General features: G+C 49.7%; 1 protein-coding gene across 2 annotated transcripts in view; it reads left to right on the forward strand.

Moving 5' to 3' along the window:
- The first annotated feature begins 2,640 nt into the window (after nt 1-2,640).
- Nucleotides 2,641-18,996, forward strand: part of LOC149355558 (uncharacterized) — a 212,965-nt gene continuing 196,609 nt past the window's right edge. The window contains exon 1 of one of the 2 annotated variants that reach the window (XM_089583896.1): nt 2,641-2,757. The gene's annotated coding sequence lies outside the window, so the exon portion shown is untranslated. The remainder of the gene's footprint in view (nt 2,758-18,996) is intronic. The other variant, XM_089583897.1, reaches the window with a different exon arrangement.

The raw sequence follows: 18,996 nt of genomic DNA on the forward strand, positions 1-18,996 counted from the left end.
ACGCGTCCGATTGGCTGTTTATTCATCGCGGCTTGTGCAAACGAGTTGTTTTAGTGAGGGCTCGTTTGCCGAGAGGACGCGGGAGCACGTACAATCACGCGACAATTTTTAAAGCTCGCGAGCATTGTTTAAAATTAAAAAAAAAAAGTACGAACCACACTGTAATCACCTTCAACAAAACAATTGAAATAGGCGCGTTGTAGACGTTATACACTGAATATTTTAGCCTGAAGTTCAATTAAACTCAATTGAGTTTATTTCACATTATGTAGTTGGAACTCTTGGGCAAAAAGCTGTTTCAGGCAGCCTGACGAGGCCCAAGAGAGCATAACAAGGTACAGCAGTGCAAATGTGTTGATTAAAGGCATCGTGAGAACAAGAAAAGAACTATTCTGACACGGTCAAACTCTAGTATACACAAGATGTGGCTCGTTAAGGATGTAATACTGGGGCAATGTTATTGCCAAGATATTCCGTATACAGTATTAATACATGACAACAAACACTTCAGTGGTTTCAAAAAGAAGTTATACACGTTATCAAGCAGCACATACATGAAAACATCTGATATACGCGTGCACCGACAGGAAAAGTTAACAGTACGGAAGTGATTGGGCAGAAGTTAGCGATAAAAAGTTAGCTAATTTATCTGCGTTAATCCGTGATATAGTAACTATGCGGTAAATATCCATATTTACAACACATGCATATTTGTCGCTATCAGTGAAAATGCTGACCAGCTTAGCGTTCGAAGAGAGTGTTTTTTTTTTTTTTTTAAGCATGGTCCTACTGAGCTGAGGCACCCTGAGTGTATTAAGACGTGCCATTTTGTGTTCTGTCGAACACACACTTCTGTGCACGCGACTGCGCCCTCTTAGAAGAAATTAGCAATTTAGGTAGCGTTGCAGCGTATAGCAAAATGATGTCATGTTATCCCTGTTTGGTGTAAAACTCGGGTCATGAAACCTAGCAGTAATAAATATAGCCTTCTACTTATTTGTAGTTTTTCCTTGCCTCGTGCAACTTGACCGCATTCTTCTTTATTCAATGATTTCTTAGGAGCCGCCGTGGTGGCTAAGTGGTTATGGCGCTCGGCTGCTGGCCCGAAAGGACGCGGGTTCGATACTGGCGGCTGCGGCGATCGCATTTACATGACGGCAAAATGCTAGAGGCCCGTGTGCCGAGGTCAGTGCGCATTGAAGAACCCCAGGTGGTCGGAATTATTTCCGGAGCCCTCCTATATACGGCGTCCCTCATATCCTTAGTCGCTTTGGAACGTTAAACCCCTTAAACCCAACCATTTCTTAATGATATTCAGGTGAGCTCACCTCTTCTCAACTTTGTCTCTTCCCAACTTTGTCTCTTCCCGCCGCCTGTTTCAATGAAACAGTCGTTTTGAAGATGTTAATCCCCAGCAATATGCTTCTGCACTAAAATCTCATTTATCACTTAAGCTTGTTAAAAAATATTGTCTTTTTTTTTATCTGCAGTGGTTACAGTTGCAGCGCAAGTAGATAGCCAGTAATCCTTTCTCGATTTGCCACCCCCGTCGTTTCTCTCGCTGGAAATTCTCCGAGCACTTTTACTTCAAAAAAAAAAAAATATCAGCGGCTCGTATTTGCACCTTCGTACTGCTCGGCCAAAGTCGAGTTCTGTCATAAAGCAGGAAGCATTTCATTGGCTCTGGAACACATCACTTGCTATATATTTATCGCAGAAAATGGCTTGCCAGGAACTTCCTTTCAGATGCTGCCGAAGCAGCTGAGAACCATCAACAGTTTTTCCGTATTTTGCCTTTTATGAGACTGAGTCCACGATTGTACCTTTTTATGAGCGTCCCCAGTGGCTACTGATAGTGATGCATTACAGCGCAATGTCACGGTTGATCTGTAAATGATCCTGCCGACCAATAACCAATTTCTTGAAACAAGGTTAGGAAACATGTCGCGGAAATGGCATATGTGTACGGTAAAATAAAATCGCAGCAAAGTCGATATAAAATCGTTGCAGTTTTCTAATGTTCATGGGTATTCTGGAACATGCATGCATTAACAACATGCTAGAAACGGCTCTTGTCAACACTCGGTATAACAACCGGCTGGGATGGACGCCTGTGTTAACCACTTGAACGAATTTTTAATCCATGAGCGGCTTCGACGACGTGAAACTGGCGCTGAAGTTCCATCGATGCAGCTGCAAAAGTTATCTTTCCCTCCTCAGTCCAGTGATTCTCTCACCGTGGAAGCTGTTAAAGGTACGGTCAGCGGAGAGCTTCATTCCCATTGCTTTACATTCGTCGCTATACAAAATAGGAGACGAAACTACCCAAGCGCTCCGTCGACTACTGCCGTCGCTTCTCGAGCACGTGCGGTGGTCGTAGAGTTATCATACAGCTGGGGACACCTCACGCGTCAGAGTTGATAGATTATTGGTATGTCGTATTCCGTCGACGGTCCACGCGGAATGGGACGCGCCTGCGGGGGCCGCCGTAGGGAGAAAGGAGCCTCTCGGGCGGCTCGCGAACACCCCTCACCCCCTCTTTCGCGCGGTGAAAGTGCAGCTCCGGCGCCTAGATGGCGCACCTGTCGGCGCGGAGAGAGGGGGGCGCCCGCCGCCTCCGAGGTCGCGCTCCTGCAGTGGCGTGACGTTCGTGCCGACATCTGGTTGTGCGCGGTTGTGCGTGGGTGCCCGAAACCAGCCGGCGAGTGTGTGTTGTCGTCGGGAAGAACGGCGCGCATATCTGCCGAGCGACAGAACGTAAGCCTCGTGCCTTCTTTCATCTCGAATAGGGCCCCCTGACTTGTCACACGCGCGGAGGCGCTCTGCGGGATCGTGTGCTGCGAAGCAGACGAACCCGCAGACGAAACTTGGCGCTGTGTGCATGCTGCCTGCGCGAAAGTAAGCGACGGCGAGTTTGTGAACTGTTTCCCCCCAGTCGAGCGGCGTTCCTGCTTCAACAGGTAGATGGAGCGCAACAGTTTCGACTAGAATGACAGAAATCATATTAGGATGCACTTCGAATCGGAACCGCATATCGTAATCAAAATTCCAAAGCGCGCTGCGGGAACGCTCGAACGAGATGCGGAGAAAACGTCAACAAACCTCTCACTTTCAGTTGCCTCATCAATTCTGCAGTTGTCAACGAAGGGGGCAACTGTGCCACAAATATTGGCTCATTTACGCCAATTCCGCTCATCCTTTTTTTTACCAAAATGTGGTGATGTACTCGGCTGCATGAAATGCTCGCGCTAGAAGCTGCCTCGGCGGGTGAAACGATCGCTCACGGCGGGGCATTGCTTCTGAGGCGTCTGCTAAGCAAGGGTTGTCGACGGCGGTTGCCTTGGAGACTCACGTGGCGTTCTCTTGTCGATGTCTGGAGGTTGTGTGCGCGTAAAAAGCTCCGGTGAGGAATTGCTGGCGCACGTGTCTTTTCGTAAGCACTTGATGTGCGTTACTTGCATGGAGATATTGCAGTATCGGGCATACTGAAATTTCCTCTTCGTGTCGTGCAGCGGTATCACGACCGGGGGTCTTGGAACATGTGTAAGTTGTTGCAAGAGAACGCCGCGTATGAAATGGTCCAAACGTCGCCCGTTGACGAGCGATGAAATTAGAGAGGGGGGCTGGTTCGGGTGACCTGGTTTCTGTCGAATTGAAGGTCCCAACGGTCGCTTTAGCCCGTGTTGGTGTAGTGTTCCTGGAAGTGTGACGCAGAGTGTGTGTGTGTGGGGTGGGGGGGGGGGGGGGGGGGGGGGGGGGGTGCGTTAGCACGCCTCTTGCGAGGTGTAGTTCTAAGCACATTTGGCGCCGAGCAGTGCAGAGTCTGTGTAGGGGTTTGCGTGTTTGCGTTTTAGGGACCCTTCCGTGGTGTGCACAGCTTCTCCTGATTAGTGGTAGCTTTAGAGATTAGCGCGTGGTTCTTGTCCGTTGCTCTGCTCTTCCCGACTGGAATTGTTTCTTTAAAGCATATCTGATCCCATCGATCGTCGAGGAAAGTGTGGAGAGGTTTGTCCAACTCCTGTGGGCGGCAGGTGCAATCTCCTGCTTACATGGACACGTCGCGTGTATCGGTTGAGGATGGCCAACTGTTTCCTGATCGGTATGGAGGTGTTGAAGGGTGCGGATGACAGGCGGGCTCGCAGATTTGTGATGTCCGGTTTGCCTCTTACAACGGCAACGGTCGAAAGCCTTCCGCGCAAGAGCTCTTCGTAGCTGAGCTCAGGGCGGTAGTTAGATCCGAGGGTTTGTGTACTCGTTAAGTGCGCGGTATTTTCGACACGTGCTGTATGGCGTTCAGGCTGTAAGATGGGAGGCGATAACTCGACGACGTCTGCGATATTGGCAGGTGTTTCGCGATTCGAGGCAGTCCGCTTTAATTCCTTTTGGGGAAGCCGCAGCGTCGGATCGGCGCGCTCTTTCACAGTGTAAAAATTTCATCGCTCTTTCACAATGTAAACGGCGAAACGCTGGAGTGGCTTTCTCGGCGTCTTTAATTGTCTGCGGCATTCGGGGTTGCCCCAAAGAGCTAGTGGCTTCTGCTCAGAGCGAACGCCTGTCCGTCCTTCTCTGCGCGTGCTGTGTTGTCTGTGCGCTAGGTTCTTGTGTCAATATGGTATACCAGCAGCTGCAAACTTCTCCTTGGGCCTCTGCGGTTTTGCGACTGCATGCAACGCGCCGTCGGTAAGACGACGATGAAGGCACGCACCTTTATTCGAAGGTGGCGACAGTTGAGTGCTGTGGGGCCCTTATTCTTGCTGACAGAATGTTCGGTCTGGATAGAATAAAATCGTGTCCTGGTAGTAGCAGGACGCTGGTTTATCTCCCGGCGGCCCAGTGGACGGCTTCCCCGCAGTAGTTAAATGGGAGCCTAGTGTTCGCCGACGATGATTTCTTGCACGACGGTCATTTAGTATCGACGGCAACGAACACGGCTGCAGATAGGGAGGCCGCACATCAAAGGTTCGGCCTGCTGAGAGCTCGCCGCTGCAAATGTGGCTCGTCCCGCATTTTATGCTGTCCAGAGGCCTTTCCCGAGAGTGCATTAAAAAGCAACCGCGAAAGAACAAATAAAAAATGGAGAGGGATGATTGATGCGCAAGGAATTTTTAGTTTCGCGCGCAACCTCGTGAGCTGTGGGGACGCCCGATAGTGGAGGGCTGCGGACTATCTCGGGCCATCTGGAGGTTTCAGTAGTATAGACGGGAGTTCTTCCATTTCCACTCGGGGATGTAGGCTGCACTCTAGGGCCCATGCAGCGGATCATGAGTCGCCATAGCGACCTGCCAAAGGTGTGGCATGAGACATCACTTTTGGCCACGTGGTGTGCTTGTGGGGCGTGAGGATGCAGATTGAAATCATGTAACGAGAGCCTATGCGTCTACGAACGAGGCAAGCGCGTCGTCGTGCCGTAACACGAGTGTCCTAGCATGGCACGAAGTTGTCAATTACCGCTATTTTGCACACGCAACTGGCAGCCGCGATATACGTTGCTTGGTCTTCAGTGGGAGGACTGCTGTCTCGGAGAACAGGTTTGACTCCCGCTGTGTTGCGCGCGTTTCAAAGTAAAGTATACATCGCATTTGCGCGCTAACGCGATGCTATTACTGTTGCGCGTATCACGTTTTTCTACTTACTAGGTCGTACTGGAAGTTCTAAGAACGTGCGCAAATTCGAGTTTGATGGTCACTTTCCCGCCTGCCTTGGCACAAACAAAAACAGAAATGTCTGAAATAATTCCGACGGCGACGATTATCCAGTCCTCGTCTGAAGGCACGTTCTCCTAGAGCTAACCGGTATCCCCCCTCCGAAAAAAAGCGAAAGCTGGAGAGCCGGCGCTGTTATAACTGCTGATTTCAAATGCAACTCAGTGCTTTGCTGCAGTCATCGTCCGAGATCGACCGCTTCCTTATTCGTCTAACGCATTCTGGAAACGAGACGTGAGGGCTCGGTTAAGGAGTGTGGTACGCGAGTGGGGACGTTGCTGATTATGCGAGTTGAAGGAACCCCCGTCGCCATTTTACTGTCAGGCAAAAATGGGGCTGGCCAGCTTTTCCCGTTCACTTCATCAGTATACGTCACCGCGACGACTTTTCGGCGTGTTTTGGTGACCGTCGGGACAGAAGCGGTTTTTCGAATGAATCTCTTCTCGCTCTCCGCCTGCACTTTTGGCGCACTTCTACATTCAAACGCAATAAGAATGTGCCTTCTGATGTGTTAGACCCCGTAGAAAAATTGGGTCTGTCGGTCGATATCCTCATCACACGAACAGTTGCGGCCGCAGGCTGCAGCTTTCGTCAGTACCAGGTGTTTCATAGGTTTATGGTTTGTGGGGGTTTAACGTCCCAAAGTGACTCAGGCTATGAGGGACGCCGTAGTGGAGGGCTCAGGATAATTTCGCCCACCTGGGGTTCTTTAACGTGCACTGACATCGCACAGTACACGGGCCTCTAGAATTTCGCCGCCATCGAAATTCGACCGCCGCGGCAGGAATCGAACCCGCGTCTTTCGGGTCAGCAGCCGAGAAATACGATTTTGGGGGTAAAAACATTGCTTTTGCGGCTTAGTGTTACCAGTGTTGGTGGACACCGGAAAGTCGGTGAATTGTCTTAAGTAGTAAGCTGGTTAACTAATTCTGATAATTAACTTTTTAACTGTGACAGGTAAGCGACTGTTTGCAATTAGAGATTGGTAACCGGTCGTTAGTAATAGCCATATCAGGTTTTAGAATTTCGAAAACGCGATTATCCTCCGCGCTGTGGCTCGTGAAAATTTGGCGGCGTCGTGCCAAAATACACGCCCTTTCGAAGAGCATTCAGGCGAAGCAAACTATCCAGTGCACGTAACTAGTAAAAAATGCCAAATTTTTTCGAGCCTCAGCACCAAGGGTAAACGGGTTTTTTTAATTCTAAAAACTGATATGGCAATTACTAAGAACCGGCTGCAAACCTTTAATTGCAACTAGGCGCCTAACTCTAATAGGTAAAAAGTTAGTTATTAAGATTTAGTTACCCAGCTTACTCTTTACAATGATTCACTGGTTTTCTGGTGTCTACCAACACTGGTAATACTATGCTGAAAAAGTCGTACTTTTACCTCAAAGAAACCTATTTTTGAGAATTACTTAGTCTTTGTACGAAACACCTGATATATAATTTCCGTGCAGAGACGTAATTCGTACGAGCAGGAGATTGTGGCACCTGAACGTACAGTGACAGTTTACGCCGCTTCAAGCGAAGCTGACTTGATAAGTTTGATAAATTTCAATTCTAACGGCTATAGTAAGTTCAGTGTTACTCAGGCCAGACTTCGGCGAGAAGCGTTGTGTTGTTCACTTCCGGCGTAGCGGCCGTACTTTCGAGGGAAATGGAGACAAATTATGTGCAGTGATGAAACATTTGGATGACAGACGGGGCCGCGCAGGCCAATGCCGAGTCAGATGGAAGTTCATGAGGACTGCGTAGCGGCGATGAATCCGGTTTTGATTTCTTGGATTTTAAATCCGCGAAGCACGCCTCTGGAACCCTAGCTAAGTTCCTCACTGCACACATATTGAGAGCCGTCGATTCAGCGTTACGCGAGTTCGGTGATACGGTAGGCATCGCGATGGAAGGAGGACGGAAAATGCTGGGTAAAAAATGTTGTAAGCTCGATGGGCGACGCGATTTAGATGGTAAACTATAGAAGCGCGCGCTAAAATACATTGCCTCGTAGATCTTTGCGCAATAGTTTAGTCATACTCGGGATTTGGTGCTATTTTGTGCGTCGTGCGACTGTGTGCACTACGCATATAGATTCGAGCGGTTCGGGCTAAGGGGATGTCATCCCCCTGGTGGCGAAGGTGGTGGCCACTGTTTTTCTGGGAAAGCCAGAAGAGGTAGAAAGCGGCAGGGACGCATTGCACAATGCGATCGCACTGTTAGAAACAAAATCAACAAAGGAAACGCTGTAATGGCGAGCAGGAAAATATTGCTTGATTGGAAACACTGCGCAGATCCGCACTGTCAGAAGCGGTAGTTGGGCGTCGGTCCGTCTTTTTGCAACAGCACTGCGAGGGCGAGAATGACATAGGTCCCGTCGTCCTTTTCAGTTCTTGTCTTCACAGCGCTTTCTCAAAATGGCAGTTTCTCTCTCCCGGCCCTTCATTTTTTTCAGTTTGGTTCTGTCTGAATTTTTGTTCTGCTCGAAAAACCTATTTCGCCCGGAAGAAATCTTTATGCATTTGAAGATGCCGTGTTGAGGCCCTTGACAGCGACTGCTTTTCAGACGGGTTTAAATAAAGTGGGAACTCGGCTGTGCCCGGCACAGCCACGCAGCATGCGGTGACTGTGCAGGCTCTGTTATTTCTCTTTTTCTATCTGCTAAAACGCGGATTTTCCAGGCACTGCGCGGTCTCGAGCCCGCCGTAGCTGGAAAATTTGCACCCCCGTGCAACCTTAGCAGAGCTGACACGTTCGCTACCTCTTGGAAAGTAAAAATCTCTCGTCGGCAAAACCGAGAGCAATTGCTGTCCACGCCCGTCGGTGCGTATAGCGCAGCGGGAGCTTCGAACGGGAAAGAACATGCGCGCGTATATGAGGTAGACGAGAGCTTCCCGTGCACTTCCGAAGAATGTCGCTGATTCTGTGTTTACTATAGAGCCCTTCTATCCGCACCCTTTCAGCGGTCTGTGTCTGTGTGAAGCCTCTGAGTAGCAAGTGTAACTGGGTCAGTGGACACCTCAGTCTCGCTGTGAGTATAGGCGGTGGCGTCCACCTACAAATTGGAGCAGTTATGCGACTGTCTTTTTCCCCAAGTCCAGTGGAAGGTTTAGACTCCGTTGATTTCGAGGAAAGGAAAGACGCATACCTGGCTCACTGGGTCAGTGGACACCTCAATCACGCTTTGAGGTACGTGATGGTGGTGGTGTCCACCTGCAAAAAACGTGCTTTCGAACAATATTTCGCGCTTAGCAATGCTAAACAACCAGCCATTTTTGCTTTGCACATGTAGGGTGGCAGATAATTCATAATTGGAACCCCTCTTTTGGTGAGTAATTCGAGCTAGAGGCTTAACGCCATTTGATGTCACTTGGAGGAGTAAGTGCTGCCGCTGTGAATAGGGCGCAGTATAGGGCGTATACATGAGCCCTTCTCTTTCTCTGACCGGTCGTAATTGGTGTGTAGTAGTACTCCGTGGCAGCAATAAAAGCCTCCTTCCCCTCTCGAGTGAGTGACAGCGTTGACTCCCCCAACCGACGGCCTGTTTCGAAGAGCGTCTCCCCGTTGGACAGCGTGTGGTGACGTCATATTGCGACGCTATTCCGCCCGAGCAGCAGCTGTCGCCGAGGCACGCGGTTGCAGATGTGGCCGCAAGTCGCTGCGGTGGTGCAAGCAGCTGCAACGAGATGTCGTTGCCGCTGTCGGCAGCCACGCTTTCGGCCGATCCATTACGGCATATCGAAACTGCTGTTATTACACCAGGAACCGTATAGGACGTTGCGCGTAATTGGTTTGCCCAAGCATTTCCCGCACTATCCCCTGAACACCCAGCTCCGCGTATACGACAGTCGCGCTGTTGGCAGTACCCAGGCTTCCTGAAGGTGCGTGCGTGTCGCAGAGGCAGATTACGTCAGTTTTTTTTGGTTTCTTCCATCACACAAACCAGCTGAGCGACCCTCGTAAGAAGCGGATCACGTCATAAGTCTGTACGGTGTCGGAATAGGAATGTACAGTTCTTTGTGGGATTCCTGTTGTGAATAAGTCCGCGCGAGAGATGCAGCCTGCAAGGTGATCGCAGTTAAAGCATCTTAAGTCTTCGTCATCGGCCGAGGACAAAGGTTTTCGCATTGAACTCCAATTACTTCGCGTTCTGCGCCAGCCGCGGCCAAGTTATCTTGGCAGATTTCCAGAGGCGGTCACCACGTCTCGCTCGTGACCCCTTCCGAGTGAGTTTTTCTTCCCTCGGCATCCACTGTTAAGATCCATAATAGACCATCGGTTGCAGTTGTGCGCGTAACGTGAGCGCCCCGTACCCATTTCTTTTTAATTGCACCTAAAATATAAACTCCCGTGTCCTTTCCGCTCTCTGTGCGTCTCAGCGTTATTGCTATCATTTTTAGCACCCGCGGGTTCGAACCCGACCCCGGTGGCCGCGTTTCGATGGAGGCGAAACGCAAAAAGGCGCCCGTGTGCTGTGCGATGTCAGTGCACGTTGAAGATCCCCAGGTGGTCGAAATGATTCTGGAGACCTCCACTACCGCACCTCATTCTTCTTTCACTCCCCCCTTTCCTCCCTTTCCTTAGGGCGCGGTTCAGGTGTCCACCGAGATATATCAGACAGATACTGCAGAGAGAGAGAGAGAAGGAACGGAGTTTCAAGAAAAGTATCAGCTTTAGCAGACTTCATACGAAATGCGACAAAATAGCGCACAAATTATGGCTTACAGAGATTAACGTCACTAATTCCAAAACAATTTAACAGGTACCCCGACATGTTGAACTCGCTCCACAATAGCATCTCACCAATACAATTTAAAAAAGTGGCTTAAGAGATATTTCTTTCTGAGCACAAGATGTGCAAATTACTGTTTGTGCCTGCTGTTGGTACTATAGCCTTGTTCATTGTGTTGTATTTCATTGTTTTCATTTCATTTCGGGTAAAAATTTGTGTCTGCTGCCAAAGTAGTTGCGATGTGTGTGTGTTATAGGTTTATTACTTTTATATTTTACGCGTTTTTACCTTGCGCTTCCACATGAGTATTAGAAATGTACAGAAGGTATTTACTGGTGTCACTGTACTGGCATTGACGTACTAAATTGTGTTGTTGTATAGCGTGCTTATACAGTAGCCAGTGTATTAAGAACGTTAATGAGAGAGACAGTAGCGCACAACAATGGGAAATCCCGCCAGTAACGAAAGAGGAAATAAAGAAATCCTTAGAAGCAATGCAAAGGGGAAAAACCGCTGGTGAGGATCCAGTAACAACAGATCTCTTGAAGGACGGAGGGAAGATTGTGTTAGAAAAACTAGCCACCCTGTATAGGCAATGCCTTATGACCTCGAGCGTACCATAAGCTTGGAAGAACGCTAACATTATCTTAATTCCCATTAAAGGAGACGTCAAGGACTTGAAGAATTACTGACCGATCGGCTTATTTTCAGTTGCCTACAAAGTATTTACTAAGGTAATCGCAAATAGAATCAGGACAACCTTAGACCTCAGTCAACCAAATGATCAGGCAGGCTTTCGTAAAGGATACTCGACAATAGACCAAATTCACACTATCAGTCAAATGATATAGAAATGCGCAGAATATAACCAACCCTATATTTAGCGTTCATTGATTACGAGAAAGTATTTGACTCAGTGGAAACCTTAGCAGTCATGCAGGCATTATGAAATCAGGGTGTAGAAGAGTCTTATGTGAAAATACTGGAAAATATCTATAATGACTGCACAACTACTATAGTTCTCCATAAACTCAGCAATAAAATTCCATTCAGAAGGGTGTCAGGCAGGGAGACACTATCTTGCCAATGCTATTCACCAGCTGTTTACTGAAGGTGTTCCGAGGCCTGGATTGGGAACAGGTGGGGGCAGGAGTTAATGGAGAATACCTACGCAATTGGCGAATCGCTAAAGACATTGCCTTGCTAAGTCACTCAGGAGATGAGCTGTAAAGCATGATCAGTGAGTTAGACAGGCAGAACAGAATGGTAGTTCTTAAATTTAGCATGCAGAAAGTCAAAGTAATACCCCTGTCACACGGGCACTTTCGATCCTCATTGAGTCAATGCTCATCGAACTCAATGCAGATCGACGGTTGCCACACGGCCACTTTCAAGCGCAATCGATCTCGATCCTGCTTGACTCGATGCCGGCCCCTCAAGAGTGCTTGAGGTTCCAAGCACAATCGAAAGCACTCTCGCTCTCACGAAGCTATAAAAATAAAGACTAGTTAACAAAACAAAACTACAACTGTTGTTGTTGTAATTGATTAAAATGTAAGACAGAACATTTTCAGGCACTATGCCTGCTTATATGCAAACATATTTATATATAATCTCGGCTCCAAGCTTCGCCGTCAGTGTAAACAACAAAGATGGCGTCCTCCTACTCGTCGACGCGCAAACTGTGGAGCGAGCGCGAGACAGCCGCTCTCATCGACTGCTGGCTAGGCCGCGTAGATAATTTGCGGCACCAGAAGAGAAACGCCGTAGTCTACGCTGAAATCGCGGAGGTGTTGCGGACCCTCGGCTACGGATTTGGCTGTCGCTGCCCCCGACTGCACAGTGTTGCCGGACATCACCTTGTTATGGCTGTTGGAGGAACGTTTGGCGCCACCTAACACACATGAGGGAAACTTCTCAAGGAGCATTGAAAATGCCCGTGTGGCACCATATGTTTTGAGCGTGCTCGAAAATATCGATGCAGATCGAGTTCAGTGAGCATCGAAAGTGCCCGTGTGACAGGGGTATAATGTTCAGCAGTCTCGCAAGGGAACAGCAGTTCACATTTGGTAGCGAGGTGCTGGAAGTGGTAAGAGAATATGCATACTTAGTTCAGGTAGTGTCCGCTGGTGCGGATCATAAGAGGGAAATAACTAGAAGAATAAGAATGGGATGGAGCGCATGTGGCAGGTTCTCTCAGATCATGAATGGCAGTTTACCAATATCCCTCAAGAGAAAAGTATACAACAGCTGTATCTTACCGGTACTCACCTATGAGGCAGAAACGTGGAGGCTGACAAAGAGGGTTCAGCTTAAGTTAAGGACAACGCAGTGAGCTATGGAAAGAAAAATGATAGGTGTAACATTAGGAGACCGGAAGAGGGCAGAGTGGGTAAGGGAGCAAACGCGGGTTAATGGCATCCTAGTTGAAATCAAGAGGAAAAAATAGGCTTGGACAGGGCATGCGAAGGCAGGATAACCGCTGGTCCTTAAGGGTAACGGAGTGGATTCCAAGAAAAGGCAAGCGTAGCAGGGAGCGGCAGAAAGTTAGGTGGGCGGATGAGATTCAGAAGTTTGCGGGAATACGGTGGCCGCAGTTGGAAAAGAGCAGGGTTAATTGGAGAGAAATGGCAGAGGCCTTTGCCCTGCAGTGGTCGTAGTCAGGCTGATAGTGATGAAATGACGTGTAACGATATCGAAATGATCGAATTGCTACCTGTGCTGTGCCATAACTGAGTAGTCAGGCACTTTCTGGGGCTTTTCCTATGCCTCCTTGGGACATTTGTATGAAAGAAAGATGGCATGATACTTCGAGCATTCCTTTTCGTGAATTCTACCCACAGTTCTCGATCATTACTGGGATGCAGGCTGCAGTTTTCAATTCCATTTTTTTTTTGCCTTTCAGCTTCTTCTCTATTTCACCATTCAAGCTGCCCATCAAAATAGCCGGCTTTGTTGTTAATCTGTGCATTGTCATATCGATATATATTCGTACAACCTTTCCACCGTTCCGTGTTCGTGAATTGAAGCTGCTGCGTAGGCTTGCAGTGACTTCAGTATGATTCGGTTGCTGAGGTCTATTAGGATAAGTGAGGCCCTTTCATGACTGTTGAATAGCGAGGCTGTGTTCGCAGGAATTTCTTTGCAAGTTCAGGGTTCTGCTCCGCGTTATCACTCGTAAGAGCGTCTTAATACCACACCACGTGCGTGTTGTTCAACACTGTACAGTCTGCGTCACCCTTGCGCAGATCGCTCGAGCAGTGTCCGCCAGACAGCGCAAACTGAAAGCATACACAACCAATAATGTTTTAACAAAGCGCTGGTGCACAAACGTTGCCTCTAGAACCTAGCAGCTGCGTCGAAGCGTCGCTTTATTTCAGTACAAGTCCACCGCTCGAGCACTCTACACAAGGGTGGCGTAGACTTCGCGCGCCCTTGCCTAGTCTCCCTGTGCTCGCAAACCGCTATCACATTTCACTTAGTCCGCCCACTCAGGGCAGTTAGAACAGGTCCTCTCGTTAGAGTTCTTCGTGTTCAGTCTCCCGTGGCAACCTTTTCCGGAGCCTCGCATTCTTTCGTCCTCGGGTGGGGGACAGCCACTTTGGTGGGTGCTTCGCAGGGGGCCAACGCCTCTTTAGTTTAGCCGCGGGGGAGAGGATGGCCAAGTCCTGTTGTGGTGAGGGAGGGCTTTTCTTGTTCCCCAGGAAACACTTGTTGCACCTTGACCATAGCACAGCATCGCAAGTCCTCAGAGCCTTCCGGCGGATTAAGCTTCACAACATGCTGTATTTGTTTCTTCTTTATTTTTAGTTCCGAAACTTGCTCACTGAGGCTGATTGGCTTACCAAGCTAGTATCGCAACAAGTGAAGCCATTGATCTGGAAATGCTGTCCTGAAAAAAGCATTTTAACGGTGCGCCTCTGTATTGTGTGTCACACATGTTGGCATCGATATTGTGCTGCCAGTCGCGCTTGCCTGTTTTGCCTGGAACACTTCATTTTTCTCGCGGACGTTTCAGGTTGCTGGGCATAATATAAAAAAAAGGTCGATTAATTTCTTTTTCTTCAGACAACCGCGAGGAGTAGACGCCAGTGAAAAGTTAGAAGCTATATACGGCGGATGTGCATTGCAGTAACGGTGCGGGGACGGATTTCTTCAGTTACATACGTCGTTGCTGTTTCAGCTTTTTGTGTTTCGCGAACGAGCCGGTGGGACCGACATATAACATGTTTAGAAGCGGCGTGACGTAATGGTCGTTTAGTTTAAAGTCGCTTTTCTTCTACCACGTGTGCAATTGCGCAAATGAAGCGCGCAGGAAATGTGGCAGTGAGTTTGAGCTACCCGTTACTGCGTTGCTCCTCGGTGTGTAGTCAGATGGGTGCGCAGTGACCATGGCTGAGGCCGCGAAACGCGCCAGCTGCCCATTCTGTTGCCTTCTGTGTGTTTCACTTCCTCTTCCTGTAGCCGAACGCGCCCCTCCTGACGGGAGTTCGCAGGAAACCACTCGTTGGCCTTGCTGAGCATGCTCTCACTGTTGAGATACGAACCGTGCGTGCTGCACTCTGATGACGAATACACCAGTATAGGAGTGAAAGGGGAGTGCGTTCTAAAAGGGAGTAAGCGTACTACTCCCTTTTATAAAAGTTAGTGCGCTAGATGACAGCGTACTTTCTTTGTACTCCTTTCTGCTCAGAGTGTATATCGGTCAGAGCCAAGGCTCTCGACGCACCGATATCGACTACGACTGAGGCTCTGAAGAATGCAGAAACGAAATCTGAAGGACCTAACGGTGGGGAATTTGACGCCTCCGAGGGCAGAGCATTCAGTGCACGAGCTACCCGGAAGCGTGGTGAAAGCTCTGAATAAGCGCAGGTTTCGACGGAAGCGACTTCGCGGCCCGCTCTGTCCCTCTTCGTTGTTGGCTGAAGACCAGTGACGTAGCTCTTGCCGCTCAAGAATGGTTGGGAAATACACGAACGGAATGGAATCACGTTACACTGGTTTCTGCTTTTCTGCTGGTTTCTGCTCAGTTCGTGCCTCGTGTTACCGCGCGCGAAACAGTCGGGAGTGATCAAAAGGGAAAGGGGCCGATCGGACGGAGCATGCGCGCTGATTGTTGGGCCCCTTGGTCGTATCCGCGCCGTACTTTGCTGTTTTTTTTTTTACCCGGCGCTGAACTGAGAACAATTAAACCAGGCCGGAAATGCGTCACTGAGAGTTCCATTTTATAAATCACCAATCTTGCATTTCTCTCTCTGTTGCATTTTTTGCAGTCGCTTGTTTCGAAAGCAAGTGAGACAATAGCAGATTTAGCCGATTGTTTACCAACAAATAGATGAGGAACTTAACAATTACAAATAATACTACAGGCTACTTACCACCCTTTTAAAACAGCTGTGTTTGCTCTATAGGGGGCATTATGTAGCAGCCTCTTGGACAGAGGTTGCCGCGACGTATTATCCGCTCTGCGAACGAGCCCATTGGGGCTTCCGCTATTCGAGCCATGGTCCAGTATTCCTTCGATGACCGGGCCTGCTGCACTGTACGTTACTCCGCCCATTGTGTTTTCAGAGCTTAACAGTATACCTCCGTGTTGGTCGCGGTTGAGCGGACAAAGGCAAGAGCTGCTGGCCACAACAGCTTGACACTATTCATTCCCCCCTCATACAAAAATCACATTCCCCCGTGCCTTGCTCCGTTTCAGTGACTGCTGGCTTCTTTCGTCAAAGCCGCTCTGTCGAGGTGCCGACCGAGAAGTTCCCGTGCTTGCATCCAGAGCCTAGGCGTGTGAACCGCCGGTGGGACACACGGGGCCCAGGCACAATAGAGGGGAATGCGTCGTTGAGACACTCGGCGCTCATTATGCGACACTCGGCAGGCCTCCCCGGAAGGGCCGCTTTCGCTCTGTGGGCCGCCGCTGGGATTTCAGGGTAGGCTGTAGCTTGCGCGAGTAGATTAACGGACGTTTCAGTCGCAGTCAGGATTGGGAGTTTTCGTGTTCGTTGCATAGCCACGTAATATAGTCTACAGAGGAGACCACCGGCACAAAGCGGAATGCAGCCCGACTCCAGGGGCTCAAACACAGCTGTGCGGCTGTGCAAACGGACGGTTCGAAGCGCGCCTGTATAGTGGGGGGAGGGGAAGGGAGGGGGGAAGAGAGGACGGGGACGCCTTTTAGCCGCTATCCCGCAGCCATTGGAGATACAGGCAGGATTCGAGGTTTCAAAGAGCCGCCACAGCAGGCAGCTGTTGCTGCGCAAAAGCAGAGCTTGCTAGTCGGCCTCAGTGCTATTCCCGCTAGGGTGGCGGCAGAAGATTCGAGCAGACCTAAGCAGCGTGCGCCGCGAACAAGTACCGAATTAGTGGCAGCGCACGTGCTGGACATTCGCCTCACCAACTGCCCGATTCCTTACGTATAATCTGGTTTGCACGACGCTTAAGTCCTAGGGAAGTTGGAGAAAGTACACACGGCGGTGAGCGCAAGAAATAAATGACAGCGTCTCGCTGGAATGCCCGACGAAGTGAAGAAAGCCGGCTGGGACACAGGAAGTCTGTATACCGGAACAGTGCAAGGCGTCGGCCGAGGACACTGCAGCCGTTCCCGCGGCCTCACCAGCGTCCGCCGCTAAGCACCGCTTGTCCCTTTCGAAACGTGCGCGGACTTCATTAGGCCGGACAAAGGGGACGACTGCAACTGGAGCGGAGCCGCGCGGGCCATTGTCCACTGCGCAAAAGCTGCTCGTCCTTGAGAAAAGACTGCGCCCTGCCTCGGAGTGAAGACACTAGCTCTCAGCTGATTTTACGCGATATTCCGCCTTTTTGCAAGAGGGTTTGCATCTGGGCCGTGCAGTGGAGAAGTGAGCCTTCCGTAGTGCATCATGGCTTCGGGAAGTGCACCACAAAGCGTGCATGTGGGGCCGTTTCCGCGCGTTTCGAAAACTATACATGTACCGTCTGAGCGAAGAAACGAATTATCGCTGCGCAGGGAGGCAGAAACGCAGACAACGCCCTGTCCCCGAGAGTCCTGTGGCGTGGACTGTATATACGCAACCAACTCAGAGCTGGTAACTGGTTGCTCGCGACTGGCTCGCCGGTTGTCACGTGCTGCAAGGCGAAACGCGACCGCCTCCTTTCATCAGAGCACCACTGCGTTATTACGCAGCTAAGAATATGCACCGGCTATGGTAGCTCTGCTCCTTGACTTTTCGCTCTTGCACCCATAAAGGCAGAAGATGTTCTCGATGCTCGCCAGCGGGCCGCAAACTTGAACCAGGAAACTGGAGAAATAAGACTCTGGACAACGGCGCGAAAAAAAAAAAAATTAAACGTAGCATTAAAGCGACGCTGAGGACAAATCGAAGGCCGCTGTATCGATAGACTACCGCCTTCTGATGACAAAGAACCCGTTTTCACTGAGAAGGGAGGTTTTAAAACCACACAAGGCCGAAAAACAAAACACAGGTGTCGTCCCTATAGCGACCGAACTGCGATGACGTTGAAACCGATTGGAAAACGCGGGTTACTGAAGCCACGCTACACCTCCATTCATTTTAAAACTGCGATCACGGAGTCCTTTTGGTTCAGAGGAGCAAGGTTGGGCTCCTTTTGGTTGTTGTCGTCGCCAGTGGTAATCGAGTGGCGAGGAATAAAAAAAAACGTCTCCTTTTTAAACCTGATTTCCCCAGCGATAAATGGGCCTTTTGCCGGCCTCGAGAGCGTTGACAATTATTTTTACTGAGAGCAAAATATGTATGGAGCTGTCCTGAGCGTCCCTTTAAGAGAAAATCCAACGGCAACATGAATTAGTGAACAAACACGGCGGTGGCGGGTCTGAAGCGGTGAGAACGGCCTCGGAATAGCGCATGTGATGCGCAGAATTAATCTGTTGAGTCTGGTTCGAAAGAATCGATCGGAGTCAGCGACAGTATACTGGCGGTGGCTGACGCAACACAGAAGGAGATGACACGCGCATTCGGCTGATCTTCGCAAAATTTTACGTGGCCCGTCCTGTGGCGCTACTTTAGAGACATTTCGCTTCCCGCGAAAGCCGACAGCTCGGCTTAGTTTCGCGGGACATGGCTTTAGCGAGAGACGCCAGCTTCGGGACAATGTCGTTCCTTCGCAGTGCATCGGGCTGTCGCTTCCTCCACGGCCTGCAATATTGCGTGACGGCTTTTGGGACCGAATTGTGTAGCGATATTTACCTGGTATGCAGATCTATCGAACATAGGGCGCGCCGCCGAAGCAACACTTTTTTGCCCGAGAATTATTCCTCAGGATCGCCTTTTCTCAGCGGATTGAAGGCACCGACGATTGATCCTACAGACGTCACTTTTCTGGAGTACCTTTTCTGGAAAGCCTGCCGGCCCGTGCAATGTATACCCGGTCCCGCAACGCTCGCGTTAGAAGCCTCGCAAAATATTTTTAAGGCGGAAGCCTTTAATGCCTCATCGTTGTAAGCAGGAGTTGTCGACAGAAATGTCAGGCTTTTCAATTGGTCGAAATGGTCGTGACGTCACAGTGCGTGAATTTCAAACGGGGCCAATTGCACTTTGGCTAGTAACCATG

This window comes from Amblyomma mixtum, chromosome 3 (genome assembly GCF_055824585.1).
Source record: "Amblyomma mixtum isolate Tamu chromosome 3, ASM5582458v1, whole genome shotgun sequence".
Classification (NCBI taxonomy): Eukaryota; Metazoa; Arthropoda; class Arachnida; order Ixodida; family Ixodidae; genus Amblyomma; species Amblyomma mixtum.